Source organism: Aptenodytes patagonicus, chromosome 29, assembly GCF_965638725.1.
Source record: "Aptenodytes patagonicus chromosome 29, bAptPat1.pri.cur, whole genome shotgun sequence".
NCBI classification, from domain to species: domain Eukaryota; kingdom Metazoa; phylum Chordata; class Aves; order Sphenisciformes; family Spheniscidae; genus Aptenodytes; species Aptenodytes patagonicus.
The window spans coordinates 1,542,829-1,561,602 of record NC_134977.1 but is presented as its reverse complement, the minus strand read 5'-3'; the positions used below and the strand labels follow the sequence as shown (position 1 = coordinate 1,561,602).

Here is an 18,774-nt window from a genome sequence, read left to right as displayed (position 1 = left end):
TGCTGTTGGGTCTCCACAGCCCTCCAGCTCTTCCCCGGTGGGCTTCTCTGCTGCAGGCCGGAAGGTGCGTTGGGTGTCCACAGCAGGGCTCCCCACGAGGAGCAGCCGCAGGTCACTGCAAAGAGCAGGATCTGGCCCTAGAGCAGAAGAGGGGAGGAGGCAGCCGTCACCAACAGCCTCTGCCATGACAGCGTTGGCCCATTCCCTGCTGGGAGCTCCTCCACCCCTGGGGTGACCCTGTGGGGGTCTGGGGGGAGCCCAGGCTCACACACTCCTTTGCCCTGGTCTCTAGAGGTTTCCTGCTGGCAGCCCCTGGCCCCGGAGCCAGCCCCTTCCTCCCCAGCTCTGGGCCCACCTCTCCCTGTGGACATGCAGGGCTGGAGCCTGCCCCGGTGGGAGTTTCCCAGGGGATGGAGGCTGTGTTTGCAGTGCCCATGTGCGTCACCCATCACCTTGGGGGTCTCACCCTAGGAAGGCTACTCTCTCCCATGGCCTTTCCCAGCGTGGGGCAGCAGTGCAGAGGGTTGGGCTCTCACCGTCAGGCCCCTCACGTAGGTCCTCAGGAGCTGCAGGAGCCTGCACAGATCTGGGGCACAGATGATCCCGCACTGCTGCAGAGAATGAACCCAGCCTGCAGGGCCAGACTGGTCAGGCCCCAAATGCCTTGAAATGGGCTCTTTCTGCTCAGGTGTGATGCCCCCTCACCCACACCCAGGGCCTGGCTCTCATTTCCCTGAGGAGGAGGAGGAGGCAAACCTCTGGCAGGTGCCAGAGTAAGGGAGAAATACTACACCTGCGGGAGGGCAGAGCTGGTGGGGAGGTGGCATGGGACAGACACTGGGCTTTTCTCCCCTGTCCCTGCCTGGGGTGGCTTGAATCTGCAGGTCAGTGTCCATACTGGCACCCACCGTCCTGTGTTCAGAAGATATCCCCACAACCCCCCTTCTTCTTTGCTTCACTTTTATACCTTATTTCTCTGAATCTGGGCTCACTGTTCCCAGGGGCTGGGCACCCTGCAGTGAAACATTGGGTCTCACACCCCGTTTTGGTTGCAGAGGTTTTTGTCAGAGGAGCAGCCGAGGCACCATCTCCTTGCCCTCCCCACCTCTGCACGGCTGTGGACAGGCCTGTGCTTCCCTGTTCCCACTGACATGGGGTGGACAGAGCCACCAACCCCCCCAGGAACAAGAGGTGGGTGCCGGCCCCACCAGTCCCACCTCTGCAGAGCTATGCCTGACCTCAGCAGCTCTGGGTTCCCTGAGCTGCGGCTCTGCTCAAGCCAGTGGTGATGGCAGAGGGAAAAGGACCGGGAGGCAGGGTCAGGGTAAGGAGTGTCGCTCCTCCAGCTCGGACATCCCTACCCATTGGCACAGACAGGTACTTCCCACGTGGTATGGGATCTCCACCTGGAGACAGGACAATCTCACAGCCTTACCCCTGGAGAGCCACCAGGGCAGTGTGGCCCTGGTCCCAAAGGACACCTGGGCTGGACCAGCACCCTCACACCACCTCTCTCAGCGCAGCCAGGAAGGATTGCCAGCACCCAGTCTGCTGCTGATGTCTATCCCCTCCCTGAGGGCCACCCCTTGCCTCCAAGCAGGGCCCCTGGTTGGTGTGTGGGGTGGATCTGTGGTGCAGGGTAGTGACCTGAGCTCAGGTCCAGCACAGCTGCCTGCCTCTCCTCCAGGAGGGGGCTCAGCAGAGGCAGTGCACACAGCCCTCCTCACTCCTCAGCCAGGCCCTGGGAGGTCAGGGCAGGCCCACAGCACCTGGAGAGGAGCAGTGCCCCAGCTCCAGCACTCACCCACTTGAGGCCAGGGAGTAAGAGCAAAAGCAGCCCTGGAGATGGAAGCCAGGACCTCCCACGTGCAAAGTTGTTCCTCTTCCACTGACCTACACCCCTTTGGCACCTGCCAGCAGCAGGAACACTCTCCTCCCATGACGTGTCTATGAGAAGCACAGCCCTGTTGTCCCCTGTGTGCCTAGGTGTCCTGGTTTTGGCAGGGATAGGGTTAATTTCCTTCCTAGTAGCTGGTACAGTGCTGTGCTTTGGATTTAGGATGAGAACAATGTTGATAACACACCGATGTTTCAGTTGTTGCTAAGTAGTGCCTACACTAGCCAAGGACTTTTCAGCTTCCCATGCCCTGCGGACTGAGAAGGCTGGAGGTGCACAAGAAGGTAGGAGGGGGCACAGCCAGGACAGCTGACCCAAATTGGCCAAAGGGCTATTCCATACCATGTGACATCATGCTCAGTATATAAACTGGGGGAAGGCTGGCCGGGGGGGCCGCTGCTCAGGGACTGGCTGGGCATCGGTCGGCGGGTGGTGAGCAATTGCGCTGTGCATCACTTGCTGTGTATATTATTATTATTATTGTTATTATTATTATATTGTTATTAATTTATTTCAATTATTAAACTGTTTTTATCTCAACCCACGAGTTTTCTCACTTCTACTCTTCCAATTCTCTCCCCCATCCCACTGAGGCGGGGGAGGGGGGGCGGGGGAGTGAGCGAGCAGCTGTGTGGTGCTCAGTTGCCGACTGAGGTTAAACCACGCAGTCCTTTTTGGCGCCCAATGTGGGGCTCGAAGGGTTTGAGATAATAACAGATTAACTGGAGCGCATTAAGGAATTTATATCTGTTAACAGTTGCGGGTCACAATGTTGCTTCTTCTGTTCTCGATACTGGTTTGTCTAATCTGCATCATGCTCTTTTTTTTGCTGTACGTGTTAGAGATTGGTGTTGGGTTTTGCAGTTTGCTGTGGTCTGTGGTGATTAGTGATGTTTTGCCTGGGAGGTTTGTTATTAAAACACTGACCTTGAGCTTAACCTGGTATTTGAGCTTCGTGCTGAAGCCATTACTGTACTTGGTGTACCACTTCGTGGAGACAATTAGCAATTACAGTCCTTCCTCTGAGAGATTTTTTATGGAGGAAATACAGAATGGCAGTGTCACTACCTTCTTCTATGACATTTCCTCCTTCATTACAGTAACTTTTCAGTATCTTGAACATCCTTAGTAGTTAAGATACTTCTATTGGTATTTCTTGGGAATATTGTATCGGTTTTGTCTAAACTTAATAAGCAATTTAAGAATATCATCCAGAGATCTGCCCCAAGGCTGGACAGTTATGAGTGGCAGGGTGTGTGGGATAGGATGGGCAAGTACCTAGGCCAGTGGGCACCCCCAGTGTTTTGGAACTTCACCCCTGAGCAAGTGCAGAATCCTGAAAAGTTAGTAGAATAGTTGGAAGAAGTATGCTGTCACCCTGGCAACTCCAGAGAGACACAGATCACTGCAACGTGCTGGGGCCTGGCCCATGCCTATCAAGCCCTGTTCAAGATTATTCAGTACCCTCAAGGGGAAGCGAAAGTCTCTGGATCTGACAATAAAACGACAGGCCCTGCTGCCACTCTGACCCCAGCGATGGGCCCTGTGGCCACTCCAACCCGGCAACAGGCCCTGCGGCCACTCCAAACCTGGCGATACGCCCTGCGGCTGAACCAAAGAGCCAACCTGTGCCAGTATCAGTTGCCCCTGTACAGAAGAAGAAATCTTGGAAGCGGAAGTCGGCTCGTTTAGTAAGGGAGGAATACGCTTCTTCTAAAAGGGAGCCAGAGGAAGAAGTGGACAAGGCAGACTACACTGGAGAAGGGCCATCACGAGAACAGGAGGAGGAGGGCCGGCCACTGCTCGGGGAGGAAGAAGAGGAAGAACTCATAAACGAGGCAGTAACCACCCAATCCCTATCCCTGAGTGAGCTTTGAGATATACGAAAAGATTTCAGCCATCGTCCAGGCAAACATATTTTCACCTGGCTGCTCCGATGCTGGGATAATGGGGCCAGTAGCCTGGAATTAGAGGGTAAAGAAGCCAAGCAGCTGGGATCCCTTTCGAGGGAAGGGGGCATTGGCGATTGGAAAAGGGACACGAGTCCTCAGCCTCTGGAGGCGACTCTTGACAAGTGTGAAGGAAAGGTATCCCTTCAAGGAAAATGTCATATATCGTCCAGGCAAATGGATCACCATGGAGAAGGGTATCCAATTCCTGAGGGAATTAGCTGTGCTGGAGGTGATTTCTGGTGACATGAACAATGGACAGCTATCCAAAGATCCAGATGAGGTCAGGTGCACACGACCCATGTGGCAGAAGTTTATAAGGAGCGCACCATCGTCATATGCCAACTCATTGGCAGTGATGACCTGGAAAGATGGAGAGGAACAAATGGTGGATGAATTGGCTAGTCAACTCCGGCAATACAAAGAAATCTCTCTTCCTCCTTCGCCTCAGCTGTGGAGAAACTGTCCCGGGAGGTCCAGCAACTTGAAGAGGATAGGTCCTACTCCCCACCTGTACGGACCAGTATCTCAGCTATTAGGAGTCAGCGTTCTTTTGCTCAAGAGAGAGGATATAAAGGGTACACACCACGGGGCACCCTATGGTTTTTACCTGCATGACCATGGAGAGGACATGAGGAAGTGGGATGGAAAACCTACCTCAGCCCTAGGGGCATGGGTACGTGAGTTGCAAGGGAAAACAATCACAAAAGGGGGTTCTTCCAGGAAAATTGCTGCTCCAGTTTCCAGTGGGCAGTTCCCCAGACAGAGTAGAAGGGACAACCTTACTCCTGATCTTAATGAAGGGATTTCCGATTTGTATGTACAAGAAATGAGAAACGAATACTGTGATGAGGACTAGAGGGGCCCTGCTTCCAGTCAGGTGGAGGAAAGGGACAACCGGGTTTACTGGACTGTGTGGCTTCGGTGGCCTGGCACATCGGACCCACAGGAGTATAAGGCTCTAGTAGACACCGGTGCACAGTGTACCCTAATGCCATCAAGCTATAAAGGGGCAGAACCCATCTATATTTCTGGGGTGACAGGATCCCAACAGCTAACTGCATTGGAAGCCGAAGTAAGTCTAACTGGGAATGGGTGGCAGAAGCACGCCATTGTGACTGGCCCAGAGGCTCCGTGCATCCTTGGCATAGACTACCTCAGGAGAGGGTATTTCAAGGACCCAAAAGGGTACCGGTGGGCTTTTGGTATAGCTGCCATGGAAACGGAGGAAATGAAACAGCCGTCTACCTTGCCTGGTCTCTCGGAGGACCCTTCTGTTGTGGGGCTGCTGAAAGTCACAAGACCAACAGGTGCCAATCGCTACCACCATGGTGCACCGGCGGCAATATCGCACCAACCGAGACTCCCCGATTCCCATCCATAAGCTGATTTCGTCGACTGGAGAGCCAAGGAGAGATCAGCAAGACTCGCTCACCCTTTAACAGTCCCATATGGCCAGTGCGGAAGTCTAATGGAGAGTGGAGACTGACAGTAGACTATCGTGGCCTGAGCAAAGTCAAGCCGCTGCTGAGTGCTGCCGTGCCGGACATGCTAGAACTTCAGTACGAACTGGAGTCAAAGGCAGCCAAGTGGTATGCCACAACTGATAGCGCTAATGCGTTTTCCTCAATCCCTTTGGCAGCAGGGTGCAGGCCACAGTTTGCTTTCACTTGGAGGGGCGTCCAGTACACCTGGAACCAACTGCCGCAGGGATGGAAACACAGCCCCACCATTTGCCATGGCCTGATCCAGGCTGCACTGGAACAGGGTGAGGCTCCGGAACACCTGCAATACATTGATGACATCATGTGGGGCAACACAGCAGGAGAAGTTTTTGAAAAAGGGAAGGAAATAGTCCAAATCCTGCTGAAAGCCGGTTTGGCCGTAAAACAAAGTAAGGTCAAGGGACCTGCACAGGAGATCCAGTTTTTAGGAATAAAATGGCAAGACGGACATTGTCACATCCCAATGGATGTGATCAACAAAATAACAGCCATGTCTCCACCGACTAGCAAAAAGGAAACAGAAGCTTTCTTAGGTGGTGTGGGTTTTTGGAGAATGCATATTCCAAATTACAGTCTGATCGTAAACCCTCACTATCAAGTGACCCAGAAGAAGAACGGTTTCAAACGGGGCCCTGAGCAACGACAAGCCTTTGAACAAACTAAACAGGAGGTAGTTCATGCAGTAGCCCTTGGGCCAGCCCGGGCAGGACAAGATGTAAAAAATATGCTCTCTCTCTATACTGAGTCATGGATGGTGGCAAATGCCCTGTGGGGGTGGTTGCAGCAATGGAAGCAGAGCAACTGGCAGCGCAGAGGCAAACCCATCTGGGCTGCCACATTGTGGCAAGATACTGCTGCCCAGGTGGAGAACCTGGTTGTAAAAGTCCGTCACGTAGATGCTCACATACCCAAGAGTCGGGCCACTGAAGATCATCAAAACAACCAGCAGGGGGATCAGGCTGCTAAGATTGAAGTGGCTCAGGTGGATCTGGACTGGCAACGTAAGGGTGAATTATTTATAGCTCGGTGGGCCCATGACACCTCAGGTCATCAAGGAAGAGATGCAACATGCAGATGGGCACGTGATCGAGGGGTGGGCTTGACCATGGACACTATTGCGCAGGTTATCCATGAATGTGAAACATGCGCTGCAATCAAGCAAGCCAAGTGGTTAAAGCCCCTCTGCTATGGAGGACGATGGCCGAAATATAAATATGGGGAGGCCTGGCAGATCGATTATATCACACTCCCACAAACCTGCCAAGGCAAGTGCCACGTGCTTACAATGGTGGAGGCAACCACCGGATGGCTGGAAACATATCCCGTGCCCCATGCCACTGCCCGGAACACTATCCTGGGCCTTGAAAAGCAAGTCCTATGGCGACATGGCACCCCAGAAAGAATTGAGTCAGACAACGGGACTCATTTCCGAAACAACCTCATAGACACCTGGGCCAAAGAGCACGGCATTGAGTGGGTGTATCACATCCCCTATCATGCACCAGCCTCTGGGAAAATTGAACGATACAATGGACAAAGACTGCACTGAGAGCAATGGGTGGCGGGACATTCAAACATTGGGACACACATTTAGCAAAGGCCACCTGGTTAGTCAACACTCGGGGATCTGCCAGCTGAGCTGGCCCTGCCCAGTCAGAACTTTTATGTACTGTAGATGGGAATAAAGTCCCTGTAGTGCACATAAAAAATATGTTGGGGAAGACAGTTTGGGTTATTCCTGCCTCGGGGAAAGGGAAACCCATCCGTGGGATTGCTTTTGCTCAAGGACCTGGGTGCACTTGGTGGGTGATGCGGGAGGATGGGGAAGTCCGATGTGTACCTCAAGGGGATTTGATTTTGGGTGAGAATAGCCAATGATCTGAATTATCTGATGTTAAGTGCTACATAATATTATATGCCATACCAATGATATTACAATAAGAATCACCCAGATTAATGAAGAATGAACTTTGATGAAACCGAGCAAAGCACAGTGATGATGGAACCAGAACTGACTTCAACATGAAACAATCCAACACCACATACCATCCCCATCTTTCCTGCCCTGGAAGATTATGATGACAGATGGAGCCCAAAGTCATGGACTAAATGAACTCAACGAACATTTTAGAGGGATGGCCCATAGACTAAGGGAATGATATCTCTGTGTGTGTGTGTGTGTATATATATCAAAAACAGGAAAAGGGGTGGTGATTAATGGGAATGTATTGGAAAGGGGGGGACCTGGGCATGACATAGATGGTATAGAATAAGGGGTGGATACTGTCCTGGTTTTGGCGGGGATAGGGTTAATTTCCTTCCTAGTAGCTGGTACAGTGCTGTGCTTTGGATTTAGGATGAGAACAATGTTGATAACACACCGATGTTTCAGTTGTTGCTAAGTAGTGCTTACACTAGCCAAGGACTTTTCAGCTTCCCATGCTCTACCGACTGAGAAGGCTGGAGGTGCACAAGAAGCTGGGAGGGGGCACAGCCAGGACAGCTGACCCAAACTGGCCAAAGGGACATTCCATACCATATGACGTCATGCTCAGTATATAAACTGGGGGAAAGCTGGCCGGGGGGGCCGCTGCTCAGGGACTGGCTGGGCATCGGTCGGCGGGTGGTGAGCACTTGCATTGTGCATCACTTGCTTTGTATATTATCATTTTATTTCAATTATTAAACTGTTTTTATCTCAACCCCCCCGGGTTTTTCTCACTTCTACTCTTCCAATTCTGTCCCCCATCCCACCGCGGGGGGGTGAGGGAGCGAGTGGCTGTGTGGTGCTCAGTTGCCGACTGAGGTTAAACTGTGACACCAGTATTAGTTGCTCCACGACCTTCCTTTGGGAAGGCCCTGCCTGCCCCACAACCACTGCTCCACAGCATCCCTTGAGCAGCCAGTGAAGTGCGGGAGCAGCGCGGGCAGGGACACAGCAGCAGATGGAAGAGACCCTGGGGAGGCAGGAGGAGCTCCTGGACCATGGCAAACGCCCCCTCCCTTGGGCCCATGGCCACCCCCGGGGCCATCGCTTGGGTAATGTCTCCATGGCCACATCCATTGAGATTCGATATGCTGGTCGCCGTCCAATAACGGTCATCTGATAACCTCCCCTTGAGAAGGAAGGACTGGCCACCCGGCTTGTGCAACGGCCACGGGGCTTGCAGCATGCAAACCACCCAAGATGGCAGGTTTCCACCCCCAAAACCCTCACCCCTACAGGTGGTCGCTTTTTAAAGGCAGCTCTTGAATGTCGTGGCGTGTCCTTGTGCAGCTCGCCATGGCCGTCTACAAGGTGAAGGTGGCAACGGGTGACATCCTCAAAGGTGGGACCAACAACTCCATCTCCATCACCTTGGTGGGCAGCCGTGGTGAGAGGCGCCGGACAACCATCAACTACTGGTTCCTGCCGGGGACGGTGAGCGCAGGGATGGGGACACGAGTGGAGGCATGGGCATGCCAGGGGTCCCGGCACGGGTTTTACTGGAGAGGGTAAGAAAAGGGATGGGTCTTCACCAAGGTTTGGGGGGATGGTGGGAAGTGGTCCTGGGGGGATGAAGGAAGGGCTCATGGGGGGATGGAGGAAAGTGTTCTTGGGGGGGGATGGAGGAAAAGGGTTTGGTGGGGGGGGAAATAGAGGAAAGGGGTCCTGGGGACATGGAGGGAAGGATCCTGGGGGATGGAGCGAGGGGGTGGGGGTGCGGGGGATGGAGGAAAAGGATCTTTGGGGGGGATGAAAGAAAGTGGTCTTGGGGGGTGTGGGGTGGAGGAAAAGGATCCTGGGGGGATGGTGGGAAGTGGTCTTGGGGGGGGGGATGTAGGAAAAGGATCTTGCGGGGATGATGGAGGAGGGGTCCTGGGGGATGGTGGAAAGGGGTCCTGGGGGGATGGAGGAAGAGGATCTTTGGGGGATGCCCTGAAGCCCCACTCCACTGGTGGGGAATGCCCGTATCCCCCAGTGCCATGCCAGGGCAGCTGCCCTCCCACCCCAAGCCATTTCCCGCCCACCCCCCACCAGGAGAAGGACATGACCATGCGCTGCGAGCAGGACTTGGGTCGCATTGTCCTCATCCGCCTGCACAAGTGGCGGCTCTTCTTGGAGGATGCCTGGTTCTGCAGGGACATCCGCGTGATGGGCCCTGACGGCACCCTCTACCGCTTCCCCTGCTACCAGTGGCTGGAGGGGGTTACCACGGTGGAGGTCCGGGAGAGCTCGGGTAGGACTCATCCCACCCCCACCCTCCTCTGCTAGCCAGGGGTCCGACCTTGACTCCTCTCTCCTCCTTTCCAGGGAAAAAGCTGGTGGATGATGAGCTGGAGATCCTCAAGGAGCATCGGCAGCAGGAGCTGAAGGCACGGCAGGAGGCTTACCAGTGAGAGCAGGGACATAAGGATAGAGGCCCACCATGGCCAGGGTGGCCTGGCCAGCAGTGACGCTGGCGTATGTCCCCCTGTCCCACCCGCAGGTGGAAGAGCTTCACCAAGGGCTGGCCCCGTTGCCTCAATGTGGGCTCCATCCTCGAGCTGGACTCCAATGTTCAGTTCTCCTGCGTGAGGGCCACCAACTTCACCGGTGTCCTCATCTTCCAGTAAGCAATACCCCAAGGTTGGGGAGGACCTGGATGATGGGAGTGAGGAGCATCGCCAGTGCCACCCTGTCCTGGGAGGCTGGTGGGGGGGGGCCAGGGAAGGAATGGTGGTTGCTGAGGTCCACCTCTGTCCCGTAGAGGGGCCTTCCACCTTCTGGCAGGGTTCCTCTTGAGACCCACCTTCTGGAAGAGCCTGGATGAGATGTGCAGCATTTTCTCCTGGACGCGGGGCAGGGAGATTGGTGGGTGCCTTGTGCGTCTTCCCCCGCCACCCAGGGCTTCCCAGGAAGTCCCTGGCTTGACATGGAGGGTGGGCAGTTCAGCGCTGATGTCCAGCCACCCCCTCAGTCCCCGACTACGCGGCCAGGCACTGGCGAGAAGATGACTTCTTCAGTTACCAGTTCTTCAATGGCAACAACCCCAACACCATTCAGCACTGCGTGATGCTGCCGGCCAAATTCCTGGTGACGCTGGAGATGGTGGCCGGTTCTTTGGGTGGTGGCACCAACCTGGGCAAGGAGATGCAAGAGGGTCAGATCTTCATCGTTGGACTATGAGGTGCTGGAAGGCATTGCGGCCAGCACCATCCACAGGTGCTGGCAGCACGTCGCCACCCTGCTCTGCCTGCTGCACCAGGGTGCCGACGGGCTCCTACGTCCCATCGCCATCCAGGAAGGGACGTCCCACCCCAAACCAGTGGACAACCCCACCGTGGTGGTGGAGAGGAGATGGTCCCACCACGTGGTTTGCGTCCCACAGCTCAGCCAAACACCGGGACCCACCAGCCCCATCTTCTTACAAAGCAATGCCAAGTGGGACTGGCTGTTGGCCAAAACCTGGCGCAACGCCGACTTCTACAGCCACCAGCTCCTCACCCACCCCTTGAGGACCCACCTCTTTGGGGAGGTCTTCGCCATCGCCACCCTATGCCAACTGCCCACCTGTCACCCCCTCTTCAAGGTAAGGTCCCACCTCAGCACCACCCAGTGCCCCCCGCATCTGACCGCAGTGCCCCCCCCCATACACCCACCCCAGCTCCTTAGGAGGTCCCCAGTCGTCTCCAACCTCCTGGTTTCCACCACCAGCTCCTCGTCCCCAACTTGCACTTCAACACGTTGGCCCAGAGCGTCCTCATCAACCCTGGTGGCGTCATCGACAAGGTGAGCACTCGGGTCTACTGGGAGCACTGGGATGTACTGGGAGTGCTGGGGGACACTGGGGGAGCACAGAAGGCCCTGGGGGACACTAGAGAACATGGAGGGACGGAGGGCTGGGGAGCACTGGGGACAGAGGGGTATACTGGGAATACTGGGGAGGCACTGGGGGCACTAGCAAGCATGAATTGACTTGACATGGATTGAATGAGAAGACAACAAAAAAAGTTTTTACAAATATATTAATGACAAGAAGAGAGCCAAGGAAAATCTCCATCCTTTATTGGATGCGGGGGGGAACATTGTCACTGAGGATGAGGAAAAGGCTGAGGTACTCAATGCCTTCTTTGCCTCAGTCTTTAACAGGCAGACCAGTTATCCTCAGGGTACTCGACCCCCCGAGCTGGAAGACAGGGATGGCGAGCAGGATGAACCCCCCGTAATCCAAGAGGAAGCAGTCAATGACCTGCTACGCCACCTGGATGCTCACAAGTCTATGGGGCCGGATGGGATCCACCCGAGGGTGCTGAGGGAGCTGGCGGAGGTGCTCGCCAAGCCACTCTCCATCATTTATCAGCAGTCCTGGTTAACGGGGGAGGTCCCGGACGACTGGAGGCTTGCCAATGTGACGCCCATCTACAAGAAGGGCCGGAAGGAGGATCTGGGGTACTACAGGCCTGTCAGCCTGGCCTCAGTGCCGGAGAAGATTATGGAGCAGTTCATCTTGAGGGCGCTCACAAGGCATGAGCGGGACAACCAGGGGATCCGGCCTAGCCAGCACGGATTCATGAGAGGCAGGTCCTGCTTGACCAACCTGATCTCCTTCTATGACCAGGTGACCCGCCTAGTGGATGAGGGAAAGGCTGTGGATGTGGTCTACCTGGACTTCAGCAAGGCCTTTGACACCGTCTCCCACAGCATTCTCCTAGAGAAGCTGGCGGCTCACGGCTTAGACAGGTGTACTATGCGCTGAGTCAAAAACTGGCTGGACGGCCGGGCCCAGAGAGTTGTGATGAATGGAGTTACATCCAGTTGGCGGCCGGTCACGAGCGGTGTTCCCCAGGGCTCTGTACTGGGGCCGGTCTTGTTCAATATCTTTATCGATGATCTGGATGAGGGGATTGAGTGCAGCCTCAGTAAGTTTGCAGACGACACCAAGTTGGGTGGGAGTGTTGATCTGCTCGAGGGTAGGAAGGCTCTGCAGAGGGACCTGGACAGGGCCGGAAGGAGGATCCGGGGAACTACAGGCCTGTCAACCTGACCTCGGTGCCGGGGAAGATTATGGAGCGGTTCATCTTGAGGGCACTCACAAGGCATGAGCTTTTCCCTTCAGGACCGTCTCCCAGGGGACTCTCTCAACCAACGTCCTGAACAGGCCAAAGTCTGCCCTCCAGAAGTCCATGGTTGCGGTTTTGCCGCCCCCCCTCCTTACTTCACCAAGAATCGAGAATTCCACCATTTCATGGTCGCTAAGCCCAAGACGGCCTCCGACCACCACATCTCCCACCAGTCCTTCTCTGTTTGTAAACAGCAGGTCGAGCGAGGCACCTCCCCTGGTAGGCTCACTTACCAGCTGTGTCAGGAAGTTGTCTTCCACACACTCCAGGAACCTCCTAGACTGCTTCCTCTCTGCCGTGTTGTATTTCCAGCAGACATCCGCTTAGATTGGATGTGAGGAAAAATTTCTTTACTGAAAGAGTGGTTAAACATTGGAACAGGCTGCCCAGGGAAGTGGTTGAGTCCCCATCCCTGGAGGTATTTAAAAGACAAGTAGATGAGGCACTTAGGGACACGTTTTAGTGGGTGGTGGTGTTGGGTCGACGGTTGGACTTGATGATCTTAGAGGTCTTTTCCAACCTCAATGATTCTATGATTCTATGATTCTAATTGGGGGGGCTGGGGGGTTAATGGGAACACTTAGGGGGGCATACTGGGGGCACTGGGGGGAGTACTTGGAGTACTCGTGTCCTGGAAGCACTCGGGACCACTGGGTTATACTGGGAGCACTGGGGGACACTGGGGAGCACAGAGGGCCCTGGGGGACACTAGAGAGCATGGGGCGAGGGGGCTGGGGAGCACTGGGGACAGTGGCATATACTGGGAGCACCGAGGAGCCATGGGGCAGCCGGGGGTTGGAGGGGGGGAAAGGCACCTTCTGCCCTGAGCACCCATGGGTGACCCCTCCCCACCAGGGCTCGGGGGTTACCTGTGAGGGGATGCTGCTGATCATCCAGCAGGGTTTGGAGAAGGCCACCTACACCTCCCTCTGCCTCCCTGATGACATGTGGCACCACGGCGTGGCGCACCTCCCCAGCTACTGGGATGACGCAATGAGCCTCTGGGAAGCCATCAAGAGATGGGACAAGGGATTAGGTGGCAGCTGGTGGTGGTCCCATGGGTGCTCCATGACCTCATGGTCACCTCACCCCATGGTAGCTTCGTCTCCGGCTTTCTACTATGGGGAGGATGCAGCGGTGAGCGGGGATGCTGAGCTGCAGGCTTGGGTGATGGACATCTTCACCAATGGCTTCTTGGGCAGGACCTCCTCGGGTACTGCATCCCCGCACCCATGGGTCCCATGGGGTGTCCCCAGGGGTGGTGGGGGGACAAGGACAGGTCCCTGATGCTCTTTGCTGTCCCCCCACCCAACCCCAGGTATCCCCTCCTCACTGTGGATGGTGGCGGAGCTCAGCAAGTTCCTCACCATGGCGGTGTTCACCTGCTCGGCACAGCACGCAGCCGTCAACAATGGGCAGGTGGGACAGGGGACCTCTGACCCCTCTGCACCCAAAAGATGTCCCCAACTGTCCCCGTCCCACGCTGGAGAGATGTTCCCCTCTGTGCGCAGGAGGGATGTCCCCATCCTGAGCCAGGGGAGGTGTCCGTGTTCCCACCTCTCTTCGTGCTTGAGGGATGTCCCCATCCATCCTGGAGGGACATCCCCACCCCAGCTCAGGAGAAGCTCCATGCCAGAAGTATGTCCCCATCCATTCCCCCCTCCATGCCAGAGGGATGTCCCCAGCCCACCGCATGAGAATGTCCCCATCCCACCTGTCCCCATGCCAGAGGGATGTCCTCTGCTGACAGTGGCCTCTCACCCTGCAGTGTGACCTGGGCGCCTTCCTCCCCAGCGCCCCGTCCTCCATGCGCCACCCGCCACCGGCAGAGAAGGGCAAGGCCTTCCTCCAACACTTCCTCACCACCATCCCTGAGGTGGACACCACCACCAACATCCTGGTGGCCCTCATCCTCCTCAGCTCATGCCTCAGTGACGTGGTGAGTCTGGCCCCACCATCACCATGCCCTCCCCAAAACGGCGGCTCTGTGGGGCTGAGGAATCCCAGGAGATGCCCCACAAGGGCATGGGTGCACATCACCACCTTGGGTATCCCCAAGCCCAGGGTGGTGGGCACCATCGCTCTACAGCTACCACGGGGCCAGAGACCCCCAGATGGCTTGAGACACCTCAGTCAAGTGCTTGAACCTGATGGGTCCCCATCCCTGTCTCCCAGATACTCCCGGGACAGTACCTGGAGGAGCGGTTCACAGAGGTGGAACCCCACTGGCTCATCAGGGCCTTCCAAGGGCAGCTGGAGGAGATCCGGGACCGCATCGAGGAGAGGAACCACTGGGCCAAGCTGAGATACAACTACATGGACCCCCTGGAGACCGAGAACAGCATCTCCGAGTGCCCCCGCACCCCCAGAACCCCACACCTGGCCACCCCCAGCACTCATCACCTGCGCACCCAGCACACCCACCACCCAGCACCTGGATGCCCCCAGCACCCACCAGCCCCCCAGCACCCAGCACCCCCTGCCCTGCTTCTCACCCCCCAGCCCCTCAATAAATGCCAGCTGTCAATCAAACCCTCTCTGATGGGGGGGGGCTGAAAACCTGAGGACCCCCCCCAACACCTCCCCAGAGCCCCCCACCCAGAGAGGGAGTTGGGGGGGCAACTGGGAGACATGATGGGGTGCCCAGTGCTCCCACTGCCCCTCAGTGCTCCCCAGTCTTCCCGGTGCTCCCAGTGCCCCCAGTGTTCCCCAGTTTCCCCCCTGCTCCCAGTGCCCCCCACTGCTCCCCAGTGCTCCCAGTACCCCTCAGTGTACCCCACTCTCCCCAGTGCTCCCAGTGCCCCTCGCGGCTCCCCTGTGCTCCTCAGTCCCCCCATTGCCCCTCAGTGCTCCCCAGTCTCCCCAGCGCTCCCAGTGCCCCTCACTCTCCCCAGTGCCCCCCAGCACTCCCCAGTGCTCCCAGTGTCCCCCATGCTCTCCAGTCTCCCCAGTGCCCCTCAGTGTTCCCAGAACTCCTCCCAGGCATCTCCAGAAGCATTTTGGTTTCTTCTGGAGACTGGGGAATTCCCTGGCAGCAGCCCCCAACTCTTCTGACGTAACTACTGGGACAGCAGTGTGTGTGTTGGGGGAAAGTCCACGCCCAGTAGCTCCGTGGGAATTCTCCCAGGCATCCCCAGGGGTGTGTTGGCCTCCTCTGGAGACAGGTGAAGCCCTGGGGAGCAGCCCTAGACCCCTGCAAGGCAGCTACCCAAGGCGTTTTATCCGTGTTGGGAGAAGGACCATGCTCCACAGCTCCTTCGGACTCCTCCCAGGCAGTTTAGGAATGTTCTGGCCTCCCCTGGAGACAGCTGAATTTTGCAGGTAGCACCCGAGACTACTCCAGGGAAGCCACCCGAGGAGTTTTGTGTATGTTGGAGGCATGTCCATGCTCTGTCCCTTGCTGGGACTCCTCCCAGGCAGCTTGGGAGTGTTTTGTCCTTCCCTGGAGATGGCTGAAGTCCAGTGTAGGAGCTGCCTATGACTCCTAGGCGGTTACCTGAAGAGTTTTGTCGATGTTGGAGGCAGGTCCATGCCCTGTAGCTCCCTGGAACTCCCCTCAGGCATCTCCGGGAGCATTTTGGTTTCTTCTGGAGACAGGAGAATTCCCAGGTAGCAGCCCCAGACTCTTCTAAGGTAACTACCCAAAGAGCATTGTGTATGTTGGGGGAAAGTCCGTACCTGGTAGCTCCCCAGGATGTTCAAGGCTTCGGTGTAAACCCCCGAGTACGAACGGAGGAGGGAGAAAGGGTCTTCAGAGGCTGTAGTCATGAGCGGTTTTCTTCCCAGGGGCTCTGGTGCTTTTTGGGCAGAAAACTCTCCCTGAAGCTCTTCCTCCTGAAAGGGCTGTTATGCTCTGTACCTCCTGCTTCCTTTTGGATCATTCTTACAAAAACAATTGTGGTTGTGCTTTTTTGGGGGTGTTTTTTCCCTTCTCTAGGATGTGAAATGCCTCTGTTTTGGAGAAAAGCAACCCTTTCCCTCCCCATGAGGAGCTGGGGAGGCTGTTGGGGATGGGGTGGAACACGGGGAGCCCGCACCTTCCTTTCTGGGAGACCCTCAAATGGAAGCGGCCAGAGCTGGCAGCCCCGCCGAGTCCTTAGCATCCAACAGACGGAATGGACCATGGCGCTGCCAGCCCTGTGGCTCCCACCACATTGCCCCCGCCCCCCCAGCTGCTTCAGCCATTCATCCTCCCCAAAACCTTCTACCTCCGAGGTAGGGACCGACCCCAATCCCTGCAGCCTGGGGACACTCTCTGGGGAAGGAGTGGAGGTCACCAGCTCTCCCACGCAGGTCTGCAGGTGGCTCCGTGCGGCAGCTGCTTTGACCCCCACGTCATCTGCATGGAGGGGAGAAACGCCGACCTGCCTCCGCCGGCCACCTTCACGCTCGGCCACGGCGGTGCTTCTCCACCAGGTACTGCCCTGTGGGTGTCCCACCCCCCCAGCCTCGGAAGCCCCCAGCACCCCCCAGGGCCAACAGTAGCTCATCCTGACCTGCAACCATCAGGCAGAGCGGTGGTCCCAGCCGCCCCGGTGCTGCCACCCTCCCTCCGCGGCTGCCACCACGTCGCCGGGCAGATCACACAGCTCAGCCTCTCCAGCACGACCACCCCCTGCGGGAGCACCTCAGGGCAGTGCCATCCCCCAAGGAACGGAGGTCCCCATGGACATTAGCAGCCCCCTGGGCAGTAACATCCCATCAGGCATCAATGACCCCATGGATGGTGGCACCACCCTGGGCGGTGACATCACCCATGGCAGTGATGAGCCCATAGCAACATAATATAGTAGTTTTGATGGGACCTTTCCTCTTGTTTTTTTTCCATTACAAGCCAGTTCTCTGGAACCGCTCCGTGCCTGCCTGGGAGGTGGGGGGGAGCACAGGGGGCACCGGGAAACGGCACCCAAGAGCTGCAAAAGCCCCCCTGAGCCCCAGATCAGAGCCGGCGAGCCCCGAAGGGCAACCAAGCCATCCCCAGGGCCGTGTCACCGCCAGCGGGGCAGGCAATGGCAGGGGGGACTCCCCGGTCCCCTTCCCCAGGGGAAGGAGCCCTTTGGTGGGGGAGCCAGGACAGACGGGTCCCTGCAGGAATCACGGACATGGTCCCACGCAGAAAGCAGCACTGACACCTCTCAGGGACATGACAACAAGGGCTGCAGTGCCTCCATCTTGAAAGCAACCACTGGGGACAGGGCTCGATGCAAAGCCCTTCAAACCGTCAAGACGCCCTTCCTCGGGTCCCACCGCACTCAGCTCCAGAGCCCGGCTTTGCCTCACTGCCGCAGCAAAATAACCCCAGATCACCCCAAGAATGCCGAGGGAGGGAGCTGCCGGCAAAAATGCAAAAAGTATTTGCAACCGCAGCAGCTCATGCAAGGTAGAGCCCTGCACCACAGCAGCAGGTGTTTCTTTTCATGCTCCGATAGTGTAGCAGTTGGGATGAACTTCCGAGGGCTTTTCTTGGTGGAGATGGGCAACGTTCACACGCTGCCTGGCATTTCTCCACCACCCAAGTCCTGCTGGCAGAGGTGACGTGCGTGGTCTGCAGGATGATGACGCAGGTGGGGAGGAGCACACAGCCCCTGTTAGCTCTCCCACGAGGGTGCAGCCTCAGCGCAGAGAAGGGAACAGAATGGGACCCCCCCAAAAGCATTTTAAAAAGCACAGTTGCCCAATGTAAGCCAGGCCATGCTTGCAGGAGCACACGGGGAACAAATGCGTTTAGGGGAGGTGGGTTCAAGGGTGGGGCCGTGGGGGAGAGGACGGGTTGGCTTTGATGAAGCCTGTCACTCCCGGGCAGCTTTCCACGGACGGCAGCTCTTGCTTGGCTGATGCTCGCACGCCGTGATGCCAAAAATCACGTGACATGCCATTAAAATAACAAACATGCCCTGCCCCAGCCTGCAAGGGCCTGTGCCCACGGGCCCAGTGGAGGTTTGGGGTGCACCGGTGGGCTGAGGCTGGGAGAAGTTGTGACAGCAGTGGGCAGCTCTAACCTGGTATTTCAGCGTGCCAGGCAAAACCCCACTGTGCCAGGAGATAAGCCCCCAAAACACACCGTCCCCCCCGCACAGGGCTCCTGGCCCAGCTCTGAACTCCTGTGGGAGACACAGGGCCCAGGCAGGTGCCACCCTCCGGGACGTCCCCAGCTGTCATTCATACGCTGCCCCCAGCCCTGGAGGGGGACAATTTCAGACATACAATTTCAGGTGCAGTTGCTGATGGAGATGCCATTGAAGATGCAGACGCCACTGCAAGGGCCACTGGAGATGCAGATGCCACGTCAGACAGCACTTCAGATGAAGATGCCATTGCAGATGCAAGTACCGTTACAGAC

At 56.8% G+C, this 18,774-nt stretch overlaps 1 pseudogene; it reads left to right on the top strand.

Annotated features, from left to right (window-relative positions):
* The first annotated feature begins 8,634 nt into the window (after positions 1–8,634).
* Positions 8,635–17,969, top strand: LOC143171649 (polyunsaturated fatty acid lipoxygenase ALOX15B-like; annotated as a pseudogene).
* Positions 17,970–18,774: the final 805 nt, after the last annotated feature.